The 22,203-nt window shown below is 43.3% G+C and overlaps 1 protein-coding gene across 4 annotated transcripts in view; it reads right to left on the reverse strand.

Annotated features, from left to right (window-relative positions):
• plppr1 (phospholipid phosphatase related 1) overlaps nt 1-11,380 on the reverse strand; it is a 62,970-nt gene extending 51,590 nt beyond the window's left edge. For 2 of the 4 annotated variants that reach the window (XM_037118229.1, XM_037118230.1), the window contains exon 1: nt 11,075-11,376. The gene's annotated coding sequence lies outside the window, so the exon portion shown is untranslated. Of the gene's footprint in view, nt 1-10,157; nt 10,325-11,074 lie in introns of all 4 variants that reach the window. The other 2 variants (XM_037118228.1, XM_037118227.1) reach the window with 2 other exon arrangements.
• Between the last annotated feature and the right edge of the window lie 10,823 nt (nt 11,381-22,203).

Genomic DNA, 22,203 nt, shown 5'->3' on the forward strand with positions numbered 1-22,203 from the left:
CTACAAAACACTGCAACTGATTTTTACTCGTCAAATGTGAGGTTTGGCTCCGTTCCCTGTTTCAAATCAATGTAAATTGAATATTTCAGGGGTTTTGGTCTGCTGATTGGACATAACAAGCAATCAGAGCTTGCCACTCTAAGACGAGCTATGCCATTTTATAGATTAATTCAATCAAGCAGTAGATGAAAACATTAATCTTTAAAATAAACTGCAAACATGCAGAAAACTGAGGAGGTGAAAAACTACCCAAAAAACTTGAAAAGTACAGTTTTAATGTCAGCTTGAATTAAAATTGTTTAACATTTGGGGGAAATGCAGTCATTCACTTTCTTGTTTTTAATCTTAATGTCATACCTCATCTGTTTGGAGTCACCTGTGTGGACACCTTGAGGTTGTGAGAGTGATATCAGTTCTTATCTAACCATCAGCAAGAAAGTGAAGAATGATTTATATTTTATTTTTTCCAATTAAGACAGAATATAGTGCGTGACCATTTTAAGACTATCCTGTAAAAAGACAAAACAGGTTTAGATGAATCACTGTGATTGGCAATTACAGGCCTGTTGTGCTGTATGTCATAATACCTTAGCTGTCTCCATTGGTTTATGCAGAGATGGTTGCCACGATGCTCCTGGTGGCAGTTACAGCACGCTGAAATTAGGCTATTCTGGGTTGTTCTGCAGGAAAACCCAGAAACATATTTTGCTGGGAAACATGCCAACACAGCATGCCGGTCTGTGTCCAAAACTACCCTGCAGCATTGTTGTGGCTTTATTTGAAAACAGGAAAAAAAAAAAAAATCAGGGTTTTGGATGTTGAAAATGCTCCCGCTGTCACCAATTTATTATTATTTATTTATTTACTTACTTATTCAACCCTTAGAGACCATAAATCAAGACTTATTCCCGAAATCACAACTGAGGAAAAGGTTCACAGGCAACAAGGTATACATCTCATCTCTAGGTCTTCATATTCTGCCTGCACAACAGCGCACACACTGTTTCTCACAGACACAGAGCTGTCCCATGGCTACCACTCTTGCCAACAGAGCATCTTTGTTTCTATAAATAGTCAGTTTTCATACTTCCCTGGTGGCTTTCTTTAAAGCGATTCGTGGGAAATCAATCTATTGCTTCTGTAGAAAACAATGCTGATGGGTTTTCTCACAAAGCATCTGTTGACAAATCAGGTCCGTCACTAAACATTCCGCGCGTCTGGCTCTGTTCCGGTTCGATGTTGAGAAATTTCGTAGGACAGTCCCTGGACGGAAGGGCTGCGTTCTGCCACTAATTCGCAGGGCTGTGATAAAAACTCCCTCCAACATGCACATGCACATACATAGGTGCGTTAACGTAAAATAACACTGTCATCTTTCCTCTCCCGGCTCTCCTCAGAGAATATCATACAGGACAGTGACTCACAGCTGATAGAGCAGAAGGAACGGGGGGTTGAGAGACAGAAAGAGACAGAGAAGACATGAGAAAGACAAACAGAGGAGGGGGGGAAAGACAAAGCGAGGCTAAAATCCTGTTTAGATTGATGGCTCAGTTGAGCGGAAAGAATCTTTGCTACCTCTTCTGGGACATGCTGCTTGTCGTATTCAGCTAAAGTCTGAAGTAAAGTCTTTATAAATGGTTTTCTGTTCTCCCTGGCAGCCACAGTACTTGGGCGCCTACACAAATCACACCTTCCATTTGCATACGGCAAGTCAGGGTTCAACATCCAGTATATGGATTTTACAGATCCGCGCTGTTACCTGCGTTTCTCGAACAGGATATGCTCACACTGTAATCCAGTATTATTATTCATTTTGTCGGTTTTCTTTTCCTTTTTCTTTGCAAACAATGTAAGAGCCAATTACCAGCGCATTTCCTCTTTGCAATGAAATAGACTGAGTAAACAAAGTGAGCAGAGAAAATGTTACAAATGCATAATTAACAGACGTCTACTGTTGACAAAACGCACTGATTAGTGATTATCGTATGGAAAATGTCATTTGGGTAACCCAGGCCACATCCCAATTCGCTTTTCTCAAGAGTAAATGTTGCCCTGCCAAAGATATTCAACAGCTTTGTCGGCGTTAGCGATCGAATCTCATTTACTCAATGCAATGACACACAGATGGTGCAGAAGCAAAGCACTCATTCATCCCCACAGAGACTCGGGTTCAAGCCCTCGGATTGGTCGCACATTCCAACAAACAATCCGTCGCAAGTGTCCGGCTGTGGGAAGCTGGTGAGGGATCATGTCCTTGCAGTTAGTCGGATGGGAAAAAAAAAAAAATACACTAAATACACTGGCAGACCCACAATGGACAGATTTAGTCATAACACAACTAGAACTCTGCTGTCAGAGCCCCTGATGCATTACGGGTAATGTAGGCACCAGGTTCAGACACAAAAGAAGAATGTGTGGAATAAAAATATATCTCTGGTTCTCTGTTCAGATATTTTTTATTACAGCATGTATCATTCTACTTTGTAGCAGCTTTTACGTGCATCCTGTTCCCTGGTCAGGATCAAGTACATTGTGTATGTCTTGGGCAGGTAAACATGGGCATCTTGGTTAACGCTATGTCGATGTTTTGAGAAACCCACGCTAAGCTAAGCTATGCTAGTGTTGTCATGAATTAGATTCTCAATTGGAAATTGATCAAGATTTCAATTTTGGTCATCGTATTGAAAGGCAGTACCGGCAACCCGCAACCCCCACCTCCCCGCTCACAGTTCAGTGGCAACACAGCTAGCTCACCGGTAGCCTGCAGCTGCACTTCTACTCAGTCACGGTTGAAGATGTGTCAGAGATCCTTTATTGACTTTTTTTAGGAGAGGGGATTAACTGAACTGAACCGATACCACTGCCAGAGATCCTTTATCGATTTGTTTAGGGAGGATGGTTTACCTGGGACAGATTCTAGAAACCTTAAGAAAATGTTGTTACAAACAGAGTTTCTATCTTTTTTTTTTTATAAATATATAGTTGGATCACTGAAGGGTGGTATTTCTTGCTGGACTCTGGAATCTTTATTTTTGGTGACCCTAACCCTAACCTGCAAAAAGTAGCCAGAAGTCAAGCTGTAGTTGATAAATACATGTCTTTGTCTTTTCAAAGAGGAAATTTAACACAGTCGTCCGACACCTGTGCTACCTGAAGTAGTCCAAGTACTTAAACCAGGATCGCGTGTAAACACCTTTTCCCCATTTTTGTACATGTGGTTGAGATGTGGAGAGGTCGAGATTATCCTGCAGGCAGACAATCAGAAACCTGGGTACTGTGATGATCATGTATACAGGGATATTCCATGGTTCCATTTAAATGCCATAATCCGACTATGATCCAAAACAGGATTAGACACAAAACCTTGACATTAACGCACATGTATGTGCACTTAATCATGAGTCCAGCAATGCTATAGGAGCGCAATGCTAAATTAGCGGTATACTCTGAGCTCCCCAGCGGTCACTGGTTTTGAAAACATACTGTGTGTCTCTAATTCTCGTTAAATGGTTGTTTTTTGGAGATAATGATGAAAGCAGTGCTTGAGCTCAGTGTCTATTTCCGGCCCTACCACCACACAAATTCTAAATGAAGTTGCGTTATCTGCGTGCCGGCTCCGATAAGAAAGTAACATTGCTATTGGAGTCACTTTTTTTTTTGTTTTATTTTTTTTTTTTGCGTTTCTGACTCAAAGCTGAGCTGGAAAATCCACATAACGTCTGACAACAGCACGCAGCAGAGGACAGAGCAATGTCAAACACGGAGACAAGTAAGTTGAGATCAGAAACAGAGCGAGGTTGTGAGTAAAAAAGAGGATCAGGAATATCCTTTTAGAAAGGAAACCAAAACTTCTCAAACTGAAAAAGATCCCCCTGAGACAGACGCTAAAGTGAGAGAGAGCAGCGGAGGAGATATTAAGCTTGTTTCTTCAAATGCCATTAACCAGCAACACGCTCGCAGATACGGACTAAAAAGTCTTCCAACACATGTTTATATTACCATGTACTAAGGGTTTTATTTATCAGCCGCTGACCTGAGTTTCACCTCCGAGTCTTTTTCCTTTTTCCTGTCGGTTGGTGGAATTTGAGTCTCAAGTTCATTTTAGCGCAGCGAGGCCTCGATCATTCATGCCCCAATGTCATACCTCTGTCTGCTCCTGAATCACCTTTGTCGTTCCCGCCAAAAACTCGCGAAATCTCAACGAGGTCAACGCTTTTTTTCTATTTTCAGTTCTGGATCGAGCTCCCTCCCTCAACGCAATCCACTTTTATCGACTCATTGTTGATTGTTCCTGCGGGGGCTTAAGGCTAAATTGGATTATAAATATTGTATTAATCCTCAATTAGATTCTTAATAATTTATATTTAAAACCCCACGGTTGCGGCCGTGCAGTGAATTCATCATGGCAGGAACGGCGGTTTTTGGCTCTGCATCCCAACAAATGCCATTAGTAAACAACTGCAAATGCTCCAGGTGTATTTGCATATGTATGAATGTAAATTTGTGAGTTGGGAAAATGCATTTACACGAGCGCTCCGAGGCTTCTTCAACAGTGCGCACGTGTGTGTGCATGAATCCGTGTGTGTGTGTGTGTGTGTCACGCCGTGCGTTGAATGCTGAATGATGCTGTGCAAGTTTTCTCTCATGCTGCCTTATAACATCTCCAGAATTCGCTCTATATTTAGATCAAACAGCCTCTTGATCTCGGAGCGTTCAGCTATTTTTCAGCCCAATAACAGCCGTCAGAACCATCGCAGCCCCGTCCTTCTGATCCAGCTGGAGATAAAGACGTCTTCCCCTCCTGAGAGCTCTCAATAGTCCCACAGCAGCCCCCCCCCGCACTCGTTTAATTCAAGTGCAATTCAAGAACGAGTATGTTCCAGGTTGTCTTACAGGAGCTGGAACAAATTGTTTGTACTTTTGCTTTTGTAATGTGTCATGTAAAGGCAGCGCTTATTAGTAATAACGCAACAACTGTCGGCACGCTAGAATTGTGGGATACTGTTGATGACCTGCTTTTATCACTTCATGCCTCCAGAGGACGACTGGAACTCACTGAACTGCAAATTTGTGACTGGATTTTACTGAGGCAAAGTTATTGTTCAGCTTCAACATTTAGCATTCGACACGAAAGGTTTCAGTCAGCTGGCCGATTGGCACAACCGGCGAAAGATTTCAAGCGCTATCCAAATCCACGGTGTTGTTCGACTTTCAGTTTTAAGGTCACGCTCGGTTTCTCAAATCTCCCCCAAGTACCATCTTCCCAGGCAAATCAATAAATGAGTGCTGGAAATGTCATCAGATCGGTTCAGTTCATCCCCTCTTCTCAAATAAAATCAATAGTGGATCTCTGAAACATCTCCAAAGCTGCCGGAGTTACCTTCGAACCAGCCAGTCATCTGCAGGCTGCTGGTAAACTAGCTGAGTCGTCTTCGGCTTGTTTTGGAAGGGTTGGCTATCACAGATAACTACGTTGAGTTCAACATCGTATTGAATTTTTGATTTAGAGTTTAATGTGTGACATCCCTAATGCTTGGATTTCAACACGCTTACAAGCTAACATCTTATCCAAAATGGCTCAGAATGAAAACAAAGTAGCTTTACAAGCCAAAAGTTGTTTTTTTTTTTTTTTGTTTTTTTAAAAAAGGCATTCAGATACACACAAACTGAAATGTTTGTTTGCGGGACTATTTGAGTAGTCTGTGTTTACCAGTGTGTCAACTGTACAAATCATTAGCTGCAAGTAGCATGCTAGCTAGCTAACAGACCAGTTGTGTCAGTGTATTTGCGTGACAGATTTCACCAGACACTGCAGCTCCTTCTGTTATCTCCCTCTTGTCCTGCTACATTTATAATAAAGGAAGAGGATGAACATACATATCGAAACTTCAATTCATGACTGCGTCTTTGTTTCCTGTGCTGTTTAATCTGCTTCTTGTGGCGCCCTTGTGTCTCTTTTTCGGAATCGAAAATTCACCCGAGGGAGATTTCAATTTTGGTCATCGAAATCAAAAGCAGGATCAGTGATTCTCCCCTTATTTTTTTTCCTCTCTCCACCCGACACACATGTGAAGAAAATAACACTTTTGACGACAACTCGGCGAGCTCAATGGTAGCCTGCAGCTGCACTTCCAGACGGATTATCAGAGATCCTTTATTGCGTTGTTCGGGAAAAGAGGGTTTACTCGTGGGGAAATAACTGAACTGAGCAGAAATGATAACACTGCCAGAGATCTGGGACAGAGTTGAGAAACCGAACTTTGTAACAAACTTAATTTCTGTCTTTTGTTGCTGTAGAAGTAATAACTGTAGAAATGTTTGAATCAAATAAGTCAGCTATAATAAAGAATTTGCAGTAATTTTCAATACAAATTAATATACACTTTTACTAAAAGCCACAAATGATGTAGTGTAGCATTGAAGTCATCACCAAAGCCAAAAAAAAACATGTAACACAGTTCAATTATACATTCAAATATCCTCTACTTCACCAAACAAACATTTTCAATTAAACTGGTGATCTGTTTTCACAACTAATAAGTAAATTGGCTATTTCAAATCCGTCCTTAACATGGTCAGTGACCATGGATGAAAACATTTTTTAAAAAAACACAACCGGGGCTTACAGCCAGCAGGGAAATTTGGCTGCAATTTCAAGTATTTCTCCATAACTCGCATTCCCATTCTGACTAATTACATACACGCGTCTGGGCTGAGAAGCTCGCGCCGCATCCTGGCACGCTACGAATGCTGGGTGCGCTTATGTATTCGAGCCAGCAGCGCGCCACTTCTGCCTCGCATTAATCAAGCATCCTTGTAAATATAGATGTTTAGCCGCATTAGCTGCTACTCTGTTGTCTTCTGGCAAAAAAAAAAAAAAAAAGAAGCAAAGAATAACAAATATTCGTGAGGTGCTGCCACTGCTCCCGCTCCTCTCCAACAGCGTTATCACCTGCACGCATCAGCAGCCTTCTTCTCGCAGATAAAGACAGGTCCACTCGGCCTCCAGGGGCGGGCCTTATCTCACCACGGGGCTAATCATTCCCAGGACACATCACAGTGACAGATCTATTGCGCAATCAGGACACCCCCCCTGCTGCACTAATACCACTGCCCCCACATGTAGAAGTAATCAAATACCAGCCAGGGGTGGACCATGAAAAGGGTTTGTGTGTGTGTGTGTGTGTGTGAGAGAGATCAATAAAGAGTCTCTGGTGTGGGAGTATGGGAGGCGTTGGATATCAGACGCGAGTTCAGAGGTCGCCCCTTCCCGCAGCTTCACTACTATACATCCGTCTGGTGTTTCCTCTTACCAACACCAGACATCTGCCGGCGTCTCTCTGTAATTATCATCATTTCTAACACATTTTTTCGGGAACAGCACCTATTCCGCGAATATCATTTTCTTTATTTACCCCCCACCACCACCACCCATGTGTCAAGTGCGCCGCCGTAGCAGCTTTGTGCGTCTGTGGCTCCAGACAGCGAGCGAGAAAACAAACTGGAACACTTTATTCTTATTTGTTTGTGTATCCAGTTCCACCGCTGCTCGGGAGACATGTCACTTTTTTCACTCGCGAGGTTTCTGATGCGCCGCTCTCAGCGTGAAGAAGGTAATCATACACGAGAGCCGGGTTTCATTTTGACAATTCTCGCGGGACGCTCCATTCTGCTGCGAGCAACCTTCACATAGTCCTTAAACGCAGATCAAGAGTGATAAAAACGAGCATATAGCGCTAAAAGATCTCGCCCGGCGCAGCTTTATTTTCCGAGAGCTGGGCCTCGCAGGGATGAATGTGGCCGGGCCCTAAGCACACAGATGGCACCGAGATACACAGGAGGTGTAGAAAATGATTTTGGAAAAACTACGATAAAAATATTCATGTTTTCTCCAGGAGCCCAGAATGAAGCAATAAATCATAACTAACCTGAATGATGGAGAAAAATGGGAGGAAGAACAGATAGAACAGCCAGCTCACACCAAAGAGGGTGACTGCCGCACAGAGCATCAAAATTGAATGATTAGGCCATTAGTTGATCAAAAGAAAACTATTCTGATAACCCATTAATCATTTCGGTCATTTTCTCAAGCAAAAAAATATTACATTTGCTCCCTCCGGCCATGTAAGCGTAGAGATTTGCTACGTTTCTTTGTCAGCTGTAACAGTAAATGATAGCCTCAGGGATCTGGACTGTTGGCTGGACAAAAGAAACAGTCTTAAGACATCACTTTGAGCTCTGGGGGAATGTTGTGGACCTCTTATAGACTGAGCGATTCGTTGATTAAAGGTACACTATGTTGTTTCAGAGAAGAAAAATTCTAACTCTAAATTTCAATTGCAATGAGGTAATAAGAAATAACTGAATAAACCTGCTGTTCTCAGAGGAAAATGAGGTCCCCCGAACACAGTTTGAAGCTAGAAAGGTGGCAGGGTCCGCCACACATGAACAAAGTAACACAGTATGAAATGTTGTTGTCCTTCGCTGTCAACGAGAGTGTGTTTATTTGGTTTGTTGAGGCATAAGACAATCACTCAATGAAGATCTTCTGATTCAAAAGTCTTCCCCAAAAACTACACAGTGCACCTTTTAAAGGGGGCTTAAGCAAGTCATTAGTTTATGTTAGCGGACGTTAGCCACCGTTGCACACGTGGATAAACTATTATCAGGCAACTGATGAATTTGCATCAACTAAAACAAAATGTGAATACAGATTTTCAGGTTTTGTTTTTCGTGAATAAAAATGGACAGGAGCTAAGAATTATCAAAGGACTGAAATGTGACCAGCAGTGACGAATTCTGGTACGAGCTCAAAATCACATGATCACAGTGGCTACGTTCACATGCATATTACATTTCCACTATCATTCTGAATATGATGCTATTCAGAATTTGATACGGGTCATGTAAAAAGCATTTTTCTGTTTGAATATTTCTAAATAAGGCCTCATTCCGATTAAGACATGTGGATTAGGAGCATTTTGTGGAGACGCGTACGGCACATTGGGAATCTGCGCCTCAACTGCATTTCTCTACAGCCAGCTGCACACAAACCAGCCGACAGTTTGCATAGCTGAGGTAGGAGAAACATGTCCTACTTATTGACATTATGAAGGACTTTTCAAGATTCATTGACAGCGTTTTAATATGCAGTGCATCATAACGCTAGCCTAGAGAACGCCCGGCTGCACGAAAAAGCAAGAATATTAGTGGAATAGTCACTTTCGTTAGCCACGTAAACACAAGAATATTGTGTCCCTGCAGACGAAGCCAGTGCTGCCTGATGATTCTGAGGTGATGTCTACTTCAGTTGTGATGAATCATGAATAATGATTTGTTGAGCAGGGGGGTCGATGGGGGCCACATCAGAACCACTCGCGCCGCTGATGACACCAAATGCAAGCGTCACTTCTCTATATCATCGCCAGCCGTAATGATGTCAGCGTGACCTCAGCCTGCTCCGTCATCCGATTGGTCAAAAGAGAGTTTTTGAAGAAGGGGCGAAACCCTGGGACCTTTTCATACATGCGCTCACTTCTGTGGAGGTGCACTTGCAAACCAGTCCACACACACACACACACACACACACACACAGGAGAATGGCACGGCGGGAGCGTGCCAAGAGGTATCTCGCATTCAAACGGCGGCGCCGCTGACAGCCAAGCAAAGGCTCACCTGATGCCCAGCCACCTGCCATCTGTCTGCTGAATAATACCACTCGCCTGCTCCACTACAGGGACGAGCCTGAACACACCTGTCAAATATAAAAACGCACAGAGCAAAACGCGCTCATACACACACACACACACACACACACACACAGAAAGAAAGAAAGAAAAAGGGGTTGCAGCTACAAACAGCTGGCAGAGATATGTGCCTCTCTGGGTGGGTGACAGCCGAGGGGACGGGAGGAGGGTTCAGCACGAGTCAGAGGCAGCAGAGGAGATCCTGACTCATTAGAGAGCACATTTTCTCAGACAATGGATTAGGGCGAAATTGACTTCTGCTACAGTGAGGGTCCGGCTGGGCAAATCAGCTAATCGTTAAAAACTGCACTGAAGCTCACGGAAACACACATCTTCTCATCCTTTTTTTTCCCGCCCTGCCTCATACCAGAGAGCGGCTGCACCGTGACGTTTTTCGAGTCAGACACTCACAACAAAGAAAAACAAAAAAGCCTGCGTTTTCCACCAGAGGCTGGTGACTTTACTCCCAAACGTGTCTTGCGCTTTCCATTCAGGAAGGTGAGCTTTCTTCTGTTTAGTGCTGAGGCCAGGCTGCTGCTGCTGCTGCTGCTGCTGCTGCTGCTGCACATGCATCTGCTCTGTGAATATGATGATAGGAGCAGCAATCAGAGGGAGGCTGATGACACCGATGCACTGAAATCCATTTCAAGGTTACACTAAACCACTCATCAAGGCGCCTTAATAAGCATGGGATTTGAGTCTTTCAGCCCCTCTGAAAAGGCATCAACCGCGCCGTGCGTGTCTAAGAGGGGGGGCTGGTTGAGGAGGGATATCCACCCTCTGATGTGATGTTGGGGGGAGGGAGGGAAGAGGAGGAGGAGGAGGGGGGACGGGTCAAATTTTTCTCGCTGGACTGGAGACACGTTCGCTCGGCAACGAAAGGCGACACAATTTGCACAGATTTTTACAAACATCCCCCCCAAATAAAATACTGTGAACGCTGTACGCGGCGCCGAGACGCGCAGTAGACCCCCCTACACACACACACACACACACACACAGAGAGAACCGTGCCTTGTAGGGGCGTTAATAAGCGCTGGAGGGCGGTCACTGTTGCTGCCGGAGAGACAGGTGTCTGTCCAAATACCGACATCGATCCTCTCCGATCAACACAAAACACCGTCCCCGGCGCACACGCCGTCTCCAGCGCGCACCCTCCGGTCCGCCTCGTGTATCGGGGCTCCCGCGTTCTGATCAGATTAGGGTCCGAACTTGCCTCAGCAACAGACAATAGCAGCGCACACCAACACACACTCACACACACAATCACAGTCCCGTTTCCTCTTATTTCATCACACACACACACACACACACACACAAACACTTACCGCGATGGGATGAAGCAATATTCCAGAGAAAAGGCGAATCCATTAAAGGGAGAGAAAGAGGAGAAAGGACGCCGTGAGCAGCTCTCCCACTACTACTAGTACTACTACTCCATCGGCCGAGCCAAGCCGCCGCGCGCTGCCTCGCTCTCCGTCGGGTTGTGATGGGGATCACGCAGCGTGTGAGCGCGTGAGGATGGATGCTGTGCCTCGTCGGGGGGCGGGGACAAGACGCGTAGCCGGGTCCTCTGGAGACGTGCTGGATCCTGTGTAGGGACCGTGTGTTACAAGCGAGGCGGCCGTCTAGCCCGCACACACTCTGCCGGCTTGCCCTGCAGAACCCCCCCACCCCCACCCCCAGCTCCTGCAGGGACGCTACCGGTTTTTGTTTTTTTATCTGTCGTGGTGTCTTTAGGACCCTGCTTCTTTTTCACGGAGCTGGACAGGCAGAGGGTTTGCTGAGTGTTGGGTTCATAATTGAACCAACACTCAGATCTGAGCCGAGATTTTGTTTTTATTGATCTGCCAGTTGATTGTTTCCCATCATAATAACTCTCAGTTAGACATCAATGGCGCACTTAAAGGGACACTATGTAGTTTTTTGGAGAATTGATATACAATATTGAATGAATGAATACATATTTATTCATTTATTTATCTCACAACTGAATAAACAATCTGTCCTCAGAGAAAAAATAAGGTCCCCAGAACACAGGGTAGATAGAAAGGTGGCAGGGTCCGCCACATATAAACAAAGTAAAGCAGTATGAAATCATGTTGTCCTTTAAGGTCAGTTTGTTTATTCAGACAGAGTTTCTTTACTTAGTTTGTTTAGGGATGAAAAAAAAACATGTCCTCTGATTAAAACTTTCTCCTCAAAGCTGCATAGTGCACCTTTAAACCTTGGTAAATTGGGAACAATAAAGAGAAGATTAGCATGGTTACCTGTGCAAAGATTTAAGTCAAAATAATTTGGCTTTTTTTTTGTAGCAGTGAAAATGTGCTTTTTAAAAAAGTGAGTAATGAAGGTACACATATTAGTTAAAATTGACAAGAACCAGGTGAAGCTACGTAATCAAAGAAACACGATTTTTGGTTCAAATAAAGAATTTACTTGCAAAAACATCTACATTGAGGTGTGTGATTGGCCAAAAAAGCCATATTTGGATGTTAGTTGGTTTAGTTGGCTGCAGATTTCAACTAAGTGACCACCCTCCCTACGCTCACCACTACAAACATAAGAGGCCCTCTTTTGAGCCCGTCATTTCTGGGCTGCTGTAAAAACATGCAAGTGCAAAATGGTGGACTGCCACAAAACACAAAACGACAGAACAGATTTCCACAAAACATGGATGGAGGGTGGGTCTCAGCCCAGAACAGATCCCATTAACATTTGGTGCAGATCCAGATAAAGTGATGCATCCAAGAATGTTTCCGCCCTTTTGCAAGATCGACCATTTTACTTGATTACCAGGTTTGTAATGCTCTCACATGATAATGTCAGATTCTCCACCTTGGCTCCATCAACACTCCAACCGAGTGCTCAGAGTCTTTGATATTTAGAAAACATAGCAAACCCAAATGTATGACTTAATAGACATATTTACAATATCACAGAGCCCTGTCACTCTTGAAATTTAAAGTATTTGTCCCAAGGACACCAAGAATGAATGTTACAGAATCAACAAGAGGACTATGCTTATAGTGTATACTGCATGAATATACATTGCATGCAGTTTTCTTTATCCAGCAAGGCAGCAGATGCTCTACCTCACTGCATAATATATCTAACCTCAAAGGACGATCTAAATCTACAGACCCACCTCTGTGATCCGACTAGTTGTAGCATTAGCGCCGTGAGTGCCCTGCTGCCAAAACTGGGACAGACACGTTGAAGTGAAGCCCATCTCTGCTACAAGAATTTACTGAAGAAACACTGGTGTGTTCAGTGATCTAGATTCAGGCAGCACGCTACATTACACTCTGCGCTCAGGCGGCCCCTCTGCCAATCCTCGGCTTTTTCAGCCCAGTTCTTCTTCCCCTCTCCCCTCCCTTCGTCTCTCATCGGTGGCCTCCAGTCACATTAACCAAACTGAGCAGAAAAACGGATGTTACTGTAAAATCGGGAAATGTGCAGTCAGCAACAGTTTTAATTAACAATAGTGCGGAGGAGGTCCGAAGACATGGTTGAAGATTTGAGCACTAAATTTAGGGTGTTGTACTGGATCTTAACGAGGGCAGTGGAAGCCCAGAGGATCGGGCTTGTAACTGGAGGGCTGTGAGGTATACGTTCCCAGATTATCAGAGCAAAATGGCATGAGACAGGAAGTAAAAGCACACTCTTACTTAAATAACCGCCAGGGTACCTGTAATGGCTCAGGGCATCTGTCTAATAGCAGAAGACTGTGGATATTTGGGTCAGTGCTGTTTCTGCGTAGATGTGAATGCGGGGAAGGAGCGCCAACTTCCGATGTTATGGAAGAATTCGGAACCTAAAAGTCAGACACGCATAAACAGAGACCTGAGGACTGTCAGATCTGGTCAGAATAGAGCAGGTGATGATCACGCCAGGTTCAAAATGCGGTCTACCTGAACAAACAGGTTCATCTGGCCCACATACTGCATTGAGTGACGGTACTGAGCGTTCCACTCTTGTTTTGACAGATCTGAGCATCTTTTCCTTAAAGGTCCGATGTGCAGGATTTCATAGCATCTGCCGGTGAGGTTGGGAAAAACGCAGAAAGCCCTCCCTCGAGCTTGTGTCTGGTTTTTCTACTGTTAAAACATGGTGGTGCACTACGGTGACCCTGCTCCTTCTATAGATATGAAAGTCTCATTCATAATTCATAATGAAGACACCACATATTTTGGCTGATTATACAATAATGAAAACAGAATTATGATTATATTCCATCTCTGCCATTGAACCTTCCTAATTCCCACACACTGGAGCTTTGAAATATATCCCATCTAACTACTCTAGATCCAAACCAACTCAGACTGTATCAGAATGAGTCAACAAAAAGGAAGAATCACAAAAAAATCTTTCTTCAAGACTATACGTTTCACAAAAGGCGATATGAACATGCAGTCTACTTGCACCGCAGTCATTTTGCTTGCTGCTGGGACTAAAATAAACGGTATGAACACTTCCTGCGCCAGTGTTTCAAAAAACACACTCTATATGGTGATTATGATGCATGGTGCAATCAGAGCTGACTCGGGTCCACGATGGTATCAGACGTGCTGATGCACGGACCAAACAGCTGCACCAGCGCATCATATTTTGCCATGTACTGCAGATGCACCCCTGATTTAAGCTTCAGCAAATCATCTGTCTAGTAAAGTTAAATAGATTAGTGTCTCAGGCTCACTAGGGGGTGAGGGCGGGGGGAGTGTTTTGGAAAAGCTCCGGTTCCCAAGGTTCTCCCACTGGAAGGTCTGTCGTGGGAAAGATTCATCTAGTTGTTTGTGTTTATAAATATTTTGATGGCTCGCTCTCTCTCTCAGCAGAAACTGTTTGCTCACTGAACTGAATGCGTTGTTTCTGTATGTTGATATCCAGATGGATATTCTGCCAGGGTATTCTGTTACACTGAAATCACTTTTGTTACCAGCCAACGGTAAGATGCTGAAGAATTTGAACGACCTGCGAGAACGAAACATAAAGACGAGGTCGGCCGAGTTCAGCTGCTTTCGACGTCAAGAAAGATGTGAAATAAGCGAGCATAATTTCTTGTGCCAGATGCACAGGATCCAGCTTCATGGAAACAGCTGACTTCCTGTTTTTTCTTTTCTTTTCCATGGTGCCCTGAGCTTAGAAAGAAAGAGGCGAGAGCTCACCCGTACAGCTGCAGTCTTGATGAGGTTTGAAAAGGCTTGTTGACAAGAGGGAAACAGTTGGGTTGCAAGTACATGAACAGCGTAGCATAATGGAAGCATGCAGAAGGGCACTTTATACCTGTTAGCATTCCTGGAAATCTAAGTATAATGATCTTTAACCCCAAACCCAGTGCGAGCACAAAGTTAATTAAAAGCTATGGTCTTGGGCTCTTTTGTAAAGGTCAGATGCAAAAAAATTTTCAGGATGTTTGCGAGCGGTTCTGGCATTTATCTGTAGTTTGGACACACTGAATTATTTATCTATTTTCCTCGCCTTTATTTTTCATTCTAAAAATAAGCCTGCAGGTGACCTGTAGTAACACAATGACTCCACATCATATAGTCTTACATGGTCCAAGGTCAAATTAGGTAACAGCATCACTGAAATTGAATATCTAACACACATTTTTCGAAGCAAATGTGAAGAAAGGGCTTTTTCTGAGAGTTACAGAGGCAAAAACTCATTATGGTTCTTTATTTCATTATTTACACTAACTTTGTACATATAACATAGTGCTTAGGCAAAAAAACGGCCTATTCAAAGAGCAAAATGCACACAACTACAGGAACTTGCATAATACATTTTTGTACATTTGAAATCACATGGCTACATGATACATCAGTCATCAGGAGGCTGGTGTGTAAGTTGCTCAGGAGAGAGGAAAAAAGAGAGAGAGTGGGTAACATGTCATCACTAGCTGAATGTTATGGGCTTTAGGGCGGACATAGACACACCTGAGCTGTCAATCATATGGGACAGTACAGTGTTTGTTGGATTTATTACAGAAATACACCCAGACACCTTATTGGTTGCAAAATATTTTTTTTTTTTGTTGATTGTACTTTGCTTGTGTGTTTTTATGTTGAAATAGTTTGCATGAGTAGAACTGACTACACTGACTATACAATGAAACTGAGGTGTTTAGCTGAATGCTCAGCTGTATTTGTAAAGTTGGGCGAACTGTAATTGAGTCTGTCAGTTAGGAGTTTCACCACAAAGCTACACAAGTTCAATGAAATGGAAAACCATTCTGGGTCCCCCCTATTGTTACATGATGATGGCAGGGTGAGCGTTTAAGAAAAAAGGAACGCCAATCCGTGGATCCATTCCTGGCTTTGGAAAAGCTTACACCAGCATGTAATTTACTGCATTTGTACCTGCGATTTCCTTAAATCTACTTACACGTGAAACAAGAGATGTGAAAGACGAAACAGAGCACCGTATGTAGGACGCTTTTGATGATTGGGCCTGTTTGTAGATCCATATGCACACTCATCCTGGGGACTACACACACACAGATACACACAGAGGAATATCAGCTTTCACTACATCACACAGTGTGGATGCTTGTCATCTCATATACTGTACGCCTGCCGTTATTCTGCCAAAGGAACTTTGCACAGACCCAACAGTATAGTGTAGTGTTTCACCCGTATGACAATAGAGGAAGCAATAAAGCACGTTGGGAAAGAGATGATTAGAGGCACACAATAACAAGATTGTGTTTTATTAATAACCAGACCCACTGATGCGCGATGATTTACCAAAATAAATTAGAGTCTGAAGTGAAATATTCATTAGGATGATCTAAAGTTTACATGACCCAGCTCTGCTTCCTACCCGAAGCTATTACTAACTTCCATCGAATCACAACATTGTGAAATGAGCACAGTATCTCAAAAATATGATTAATATTTTACACAAAGGGAAAAGTGTGCAAACAAGGGAAGGACAACATGGAAAAAGTGGAACAATACAGGTGGATGTGAAGGCAGGTGGGCAGAAAAATAACCGTAATAGAAAATAAAGCAAATGCAGTGGGCATATTCACAGACAGTGGCCATGGCTAATTACAAACATAGGGCATTAGCAGGGAGGCACTCTCCTGGTTAAGAGGCTACCTGGAGAAAAGGTAACGGTGTGTCAAAATGAATGACTTCAAATCCCAACTAGTCAAGGTTACTTGTGAGGTTCCCCAAGGCTCAGTGTTTAGACCAGTGTTTTTCAAGCGTTGATCAAACCAACAGCACAGGAACAGGTCAAATCTGCCTGTCATCGTCAGAAGATACATTAAAATATACTAATGTATGCCATATCATCATCTGTGACAGATGCTTACTGTGACCCATATTTACGTGTCTTGTTTGGTGGCGACCTCTAGTGGCCTTATTTATCATTATTACAGCAGCAAAGGAGGAAGTCAGGTAAAGAAGGATGGAGGGCAAAAAGGTAATATTCAGTTGTATAGGTATGAGGATGTGTGAAAAGGAAAAAAAAAACAATTATAACCTCATGGTATCCAAAAGCTGTTTCATATTAAAGAAAATCAGCATGATCGAAATCCATCTAATCCATATAAACAGGATATTTTTCACAATCAGACCTGATCAGGGAAGGGAACAGTTCATTCAGTATTAATTTTACTGTATGTACGACCTCATAACTTCAAGTCAAACATTGTTTTACTCAAATTGTTTATTTCAAATTAGTTTTAATTACCCCAAATAAATATTGAATAGATGCTTTAGCTCCCTAAAATGAACATTAGCCTAAATATATTGACCAAAGGCCTTATTTTGTTGTTTGGTCTTTTCATGCCACTCCAAAAAAACCCTGTAAATGTCAGACAACATCAATCCTAATGTCCACCGTGTATCGTCTGTTTTCCCTGCTCATTTCACTACATTTTTGTGAGAAAAGTGATAGTCACACTCCAAATCTCCCTCTTCAGCAGTTTGCCAACTGCCATGACTCCTCTCTCCAGCACTCAGTTAAGTGTCTCAGTGGGTTTCAAAAGACTCTTCCTGACTCTTTCTCCTCTCTGTACTCCATCTGAATAAGTGGCTGAATTTGTGCTACGATCTACTTATTGATGGAGCTTTCGGAGTCGCGCCGCTTCATGTGTGTCTGTGTTCTGTGTGTCTACGGCCCCATTATTCAAGAAGCTTATTGATCGGAGGGTGTTTGGTTTCTCGGTGGCTCCTAAGTGGTGGGCTCGTTTCCATGGTAACGTAACAGGCTGGCCGCGAAAAGCGCCGGCCTTGGCTGTGATCAATGTTGCTGGAGAGACTTGCAAGCGGCCATACGCATGCATACATGCACACTCACACACATATATACACACACAGTCCAAAGACCAGACAATGGAGATGTTTTAAACATAATACTGTCTGTTTCCAGCGCTACCCAGAGATTCTCTCTTTCATTGTCACAATGGGATGTAATGTACATTTTGTAAACAGTGCTGCACTATGCTGTGGCTTCTCCATTTTATTATCAAACTATGTAGGCTATTGGCCTGACAGACAGGCTGTAATGAAAACAAGCTTTATTGTATGGAAAATGCAAGGAAATATGCATCCATACCATACAGAACACAGATTCAAAAATAAATAAAACATAATGATAAAAAAATGGGGTTTCTTGCTTGCTGTAAAACTAAAAGTTGGTCAGTGAAAATGGTCTAAAAACAAGTGTCTCACTGACTCTCTACTTCTGTCTTGTAAAGGGTCGTTTCAACTAAAAATGAGACAAAAACAATTCATTTTGAGTTTTTGCTGTGAGGATCGATAATTATCATTCATCGTACCATGTTTATTATTGTTTTAGCTAACCTCCTTTACGTTTTGCAGTTAGCAATCCCCTCCCTCCTTTCTATGTTACCACACTTGTACAATTCCTTCCTTTTTTTCCTTCCTTTCTTTAAGTGTTTTTTCATCACTTGGCATGTTCGGCAGTGTTAGCCTATAGAATCTAGTGGGGGTGGGAGCACAGGAATTGGCAGCTCTCCCCATTCCACCATATTTGGTGTTGATACCAGGAGGATCCTGCTCTCTGCATGTTCCCCAAGCAGACAGGACCGCTTCTTCATGGAGTTCTCTCTCCTGATTGGATAAAGTTGACAGGGATACCAGTCTTTTCTCTTTTGCTGCATGAGCAGTGGGAGGAGAGACATATGTTACTGGTCAAGCACTCTTTAACTGAAATTACTGTTGAAATAGAGACCGATTTAACACTTACAGTAGCTTTAATCTGGCAGTCATGAGTTGCAAAGCAATGCTATAACTTTCTATTCATGCTTTCTCTGTTAACTGGGTGTTTTAGTGTTCTATGTTGAAAAAGCGATATAACAGACGTAAGTTGACATGGCATGAGCACCTGTTTGTGACCAGTGCAAACTAACTGATGTGACCTTGATCACACTTGAAAAGTGTCAAAATAGTGACCTGGTGGACATTAAAAGATGAAAAACTGTCCCAAAAACCTTTGCAGAATGATGTTTCATTGACATTAACCCTGTCACAACATATCTTCTTGATGGATACAGTTCTATTAAAATCAAGTATCATCTGACAGGCTGTGCAAGGCACCCACAGTTAGTCAGGGGCGGATTAAATGGACATTTTCCTGTAGGTAGACTTTGGTGAGCGAAGTGGTCAGCTTCTTCTAAAAGAGGAGAAATGTGCGTGTTGACAACAAAACATGCATCCCCTGCTATACCCCATGCAGCATTGTATTCAGTAGCTTTCTAATGTTAGCCACAGGTAAGGCCACAAACAGGAAGTGTCAAATACGTGTGCTGTCAGTGGAGCTAGCCCAGTCAGATCCCACCAGAAAGAGTTAGCATCTGAAACCCAAGAGACTAAATACAAAAATCTATCCACAAGAAAGCTGGATTTTCCTGAAATATAAATGCATCAGACACATTTATGTATATTCATTAATTCATAACCATATGCATATTGCTCTACTGAGATTGAATCAGGAGGAAAAACTTTCTCTTGAAGAGGAAAGTTCACGCTGTCGTCTCCTGGCAAAAATAAAAACAACAACCAGAAAAAAAAAAAAGAAGAAAAAAAACACGTCCACACACAGCCTGTATTGTGTGGGAGTCATGCTGATCTGCTGCTATAAATAACTTGGCTCAGGAGGTTGTCGTGGCAACCAACAAACCGATGCCAGGGTGGGAACGCTCAACTCCTTGAAGAGAGAAAGAGCACGCTGAATGGAGGGACGGTGTAGAGGAGAGGGGCTGGATGGGGCAGGAAATGGAGATGGGAAAAGAGCAATGTACGACAGACAGAGAGAGAGAGAGAGTGGAAAAGATGAAGTGGAGAGGAGGAGGAAAGATGAAAAGGATAAGACAGATGGAGGATAGAGGGTAGGAGTGGAGAGAGGGAGGAGATAAAAAAAAAAAAAAGAAAGGAGGAAGGATAACAAAAATAAAAAGGGAATGAAGAAGAAAAAAGAGGTGAAAAGAATGGAGAGGCGGGAGGAGAATGAGCACCGGAGGAAGATCAAGGAGGAATGAAACAAGAACAACAGATAAGAAGTAGAGCCAAGAGGAGAAGGTGAGGCAGGTAGAAGTAGAGAGGAGGATGAAAAGCCGTGAAAAAAGAAAGATGGAGGGAAGTTCACAAAGAGGGAAGAAAGCAAACAGCCTTGAGTTATTACTACACAATATTCGCCGATATGTGGTGCGTATCCACCATTTACTACATGGTCTCAGTCTGTTTTGCATGGTTTGGGCCCGGCCTCTCGGTTCCGGTTAGTTGTCCGGAGTGTCGCCAGCTGGTCTAGCTTAGATGCTAACTTTGATAGATACTGTATCTCTGCAGCACAATACAAAGACAAAATTCTTCATCCTGTTTATGCATTTAGATGTATTTTTTTTAATGCTTTTACCAATTATTCCCACATATTGCACCTCGAAGGGAAATTGAGTGTGAAGGAAATAGTGAGATCTAGGGGTGTTAATAAACTAACGAAAACATAATAATGAATATCATATTCAATTTCTGACCCTGAATCATCTTTAATCCTTCATCGTACAGTGATAAAGTACACCTCCGACTTTGAAGCATGTTTGTAGTAGACCAGGGTCTTCAGATTGAAGTCCATACAGTACATATATATTCCTCTGAGCCTTGCTTTGAAAAGAAGAGGCCCGATCCCATTACCCCCCAGCCTCACCCCCTCCTTTAGCCTCACAGGACAGATGCTGATCCTGACCTAGACTCTGTCTGCCTCCAACCCCACCTCCGACTAACACAACGGCTGTCTGGCTTAATATGTGGCGCACCGCTGTGTGAACCGACACTAATGCTGACATGAGGCTTTAACAGGATCACAGGGAGAGGAGGGGGTGGGTCACGGCTGGGAAGCCAAAGGGTGCAGAGGGCAGAATTGATGTGCGAGAGGGGGCGATAGGGGAGAAGGAGATGTGTAAATGAGTGGGAAAAAATCACAAGGGACGGGTTAAAGGGGAGCCGAGGGCAGAAATATGGAGGGCAAAAGAAGACGGGAGATAGATGTGTGAGGAGTGGGGAGAGGGTTGATGGGAAAACACAGACCGAAGACGTTCGGGGAGGATGTGGGCTTAAGGAAGAGAGAGACGAGGGGGGTGCTGGGAGGATTAGTGAGGCAAGACAAAAGCCCAGTGCTGTGGAGGGAGCAGGAGCTTTTCATCTGCATCAGCCATAAATCATCACACCCTTCTTCTGTGGTGCTTTTCTGTCCTGCTTTATCTGTTTGATCATAAACACAGCCGGTGGAAAATCCTCTCCGTTGTTGTTGCCTCTGTGTCTACATCCCTCTTCATTCGCCAGCCTCATCTCCAACTCCTTCGGTGTCTTGCCACTTCTCGTTTTCTCCATCGTCCTCCACCGCTTTCTGCGTAGACACGTTTGAAGGCAGTGGAGGGGGATTTCCCCAGAGAAATCCCACAAGACTGAAGCCCTCCGGAGTGTTGCAGTGAAGAAGCTATCGTCTTTTCTTGCGAACTCAAAGTTGTGCTTCAGAGCCTTGTTAGTGTATATCTAACTTTTTCAAAATACGGAATCCAGAGGGAGAAGGTTTGTAAATCCGTCCTTTAAACTGTCGGTCCATTGCTGCACCCGAACTTCACTGAACTTCAAACTGAAGGATGAATCTGATTCAGCAGAATATGCAGTCAAGACTATAGCTTCTTCCATTACAGGACTCATGTGTTAAAGGGCAACAAAACACAGTTTTTAGCATTCATGGCACATATGATTAACACGATTACATATTTAGAAAGATATCAATCATTCAAAGTGAAAAGAGACCGGAGCGCGGTCTCGTTCATTCTCGGGTGCTATACAATTCCTGCACAATGAGCGCACTGCTTGACTAAACAGACTGGCCCAGTTTTCATATCCACCAAAACGAGGATGCCGCTGCACGGGAAAAGACGATGACGCAAACAGACACGACTTCAGATGAGGCT

This window comes from Acanthopagrus latus, chromosome 12 (genome assembly GCF_904848185.1).
Source record: "Acanthopagrus latus isolate v.2019 chromosome 12, fAcaLat1.1, whole genome shotgun sequence".
NCBI lineage: Eukaryota > Metazoa > Chordata > Actinopteri > Spariformes > Sparidae > Acanthopagrus > Acanthopagrus latus.